The 2,669-nt window shown below is 41.0% G+C and overlaps 1 non-coding gene across 1 annotated transcript; it reads right to left on the bottom strand.

The window, feature by feature from the left end:
• Nucleotides 1–721: 721 nt before the first annotated feature.
• LOC141699385 (small nucleolar RNA R71) lies at nt 722–826 on the bottom strand. The gene has a single exon (XR_012565852.1). It is a non-coding gene; the product is annotated as a small nucleolar RNA R71 (small nucleolar RNA).
• Between the last annotated feature and the right edge of the window lie 1,843 nt (nt 827–2,669).

Genomic DNA, 2,669 nt, shown 5'->3' with positions numbered 1-2,669 from the left:
ACATACTTGTTCATCAAAACACAATAGCCTAGAGACTGCTCAAAACTTGAAAAAGTTTTGAGATTTACATTCAACCCCCCTTCTGTAAATCTCATTGTTAGTTCACTGGGAATAACAATTTTCTTACTCGTGAACCTATACTCCTATTTCGTACTTGGTTTAAATTATTCAGTATAAAGACTACGTTTATTATACCATGCTTTCATCGGAACCAACATTGATGATGAGTCCGATTATGGGCTAATCGTTATCGTGGGGTTCTAGCGAATTTACTTATGGATTTCTTTAGTTAAATTGTTTGGATACCTTAGTGTGTGGTGATCGTTATCGTTGAAGAAGAAATCTTAGTTGAGAAAGAAGAAAAAGCTTTTGTCAACCAAAGATCAATGATATTTAGTCTAGCATCGTTAGACCAGCCATCGCGGCTAACACTTTTGAAATCAAGGCTAGCACGATTCAGATGATTCATAATTCAGTTCAGTTTGGGGGTTCTCCTATAGAAGATCCCAACATGCACATCAGAGATTTCATCGAGATCAGCGACACCTTCAAGTTCAATGGAGTGTCTGAAGATGCTATAAAGCTAAGGCTCTTCTCATTCTCTCTGAGGGACAAAGCTAAGAGCCTGGTTACATTCTCTATCACCAGGCTCTATCTCTAAATGGGAAGCTTTGGCTCAGAAGTTCCTTACTAAGTTCTTTCCTATGGCGAATATTGCTCCAATCAGGAATGCTCTTACTCAATTTACGCAGCAGTCTGGAGAGTCTTTGTGTGAGGCTTGGGAGCGATATAAGGAGATGCTAAGGAAGTGTCCTCACCATGGGATGCCTGACTGGATGATCATTAACTGCTTCTATAATGGTTTGGGTGCTACTTATAGACTCATGCTTGATGCAGCATCAGGAGGAGCCTTGTGGGCTAAAAGCTATGATGAAGCATATGAATTGATTGAACTGATGGCTGCTAATGAATACCAGAATCCTTCTCAGAGACTACCTCAGGGCAAGGTAGCAGGAATTTTGGAGGTGGATGCAGCTACTGCTATAGCTGCGCAGCTTAAAGCTTTGACGATGAAGGTGGATTCTTTGGCTAAATAAAGAGTTAATCAGATCACTAGTGTCTGTGAGCTTTGTGCTGGTGCGCATGAGATGGAGCAGTGTGCTATTTCTAGCGAATCAGCTCAGTTCGTGAGCAACTTTCAGCTGATCGCAGCAGCCTATTCCAGCCACCTATTATCCCAACATCCGTAATCTAACTAACTTCAGTTGGAGCAATTCTCGGAATGCGGTTCAACAGCCTTATCAGCAGTATCTAGCGAAGCAGTACAACCCTCCTGGTTTTCAGCAACCACAATATGTGCCAATACAACAACTCCAGTTGCAATAAGCTAATGAAAAATTTGAATTGTAGGAGTTGAGGCTCATGTGTAAGAGCCAAGCAGTTTCTATTAAGACCTTAGAGAATCAAATTGGGCAGATTGCCAATGCCTTGCTGAATCGTCAACCTGGGACACTGCCTAGTGACACTAAAGTCCTAGGAAATAAGGAAGCTAAAGAGCAAGTTAAGGCAATCACATTGAGGTCTGGGAAGGTTGCAAATCTAGAAAATTCTCAAGCTTTCGGAAGATGAAGCTGTTGCTGAGGACGAAGTGCAGAAGGAAGCAGAAATGCAACCAAGGAAAACTACCGGGGAACACACTCCTCTTAAGGGTAATACAGGGGAGAAACAGATCTATCATCCACCTCCCTTTCCTAAGAGGATACAGAAGAAAAAGCTGGATTAGCAGTTCGAGAAGTTTCTGGAGGTGTTTAAGAAACTTCATATCAATATACCTTTCGCAGAAGCTCTTGAACATATGCCTAGTTATGAGAAGTTTATGAAAGGTATTATCTCTCGGAAAGTGAAGCTTGATGACTTAGAGACTGTTGCTCTCACGGAGGAATGCAGTGTTAGTGCTACAACAGAAGTTGCCTCCGAAGCTTAAAGATCCTGGAAGCTTCACTATTCCTTGTACTATCGGAAACTTGTCATTCGACAAGTGTTTATGTAATTTGGGAGCTAGCATCAACTTAATTCCTTTGTCTATTTTCAAGAAGTTGGATTTACCTGATCCAAAGCCTATTTATATGTCCTTGCAGTTAGCTGATCGCTCTATTACATATCCACGCGACATTGTGCAGGATGTATTGGTCAAGGTGGATAAACTTATCTTTCCTGCTGATTTTGTAATTCTTGATTTCGAGGAGGATAAGAAGATTTCTATAATCTTGGGAAGACCATTTTTGGCTACGGTTGTACCTTGATAGATGTGCAGAAGGGTGAGCTTACCATGCGAGTGTTGGATCAAGATGTAACTTTCAATGTGTTCAATGCCATAAAATTCCCTACTGAAAATGAGGAGTACTTAAAAGTGGATTTGGTTGATTATGTGGTTACTTTAGAATTTGATCAATTGCTAAGGTCTGACGCCTTAGAAAAGGCCTTGTTGGGGAATTCAGATAGTGAAGATGATGAAGGTAATGAGCAGTTGCAATTTCTGAATGCTTCTCATTGGAAGAGAAGGCTAGATATGACCTTTGAATCTCTTGGAATGGAGGAGCTAAACAAATCTCCAAAGCACGTCAAGCCTTCTATTGAGGAAGCTCCTACACTTGAGCTTAAACCATTGC

Source organism: Apium graveolens, chromosome 11 (assembly GCF_009905375.1).
Source record: "Apium graveolens cultivar Ventura chromosome 11, ASM990537v1, whole genome shotgun sequence".
Lineage (NCBI taxonomy): Eukaryota > Viridiplantae > Streptophyta > Magnoliopsida > Apiales > Apiaceae > Apium > Apium graveolens.
The sequence above is the reverse complement of the archived record's forward strand: the minus strand, read 5'-3'. Positions and strand labels throughout refer to the sequence as shown.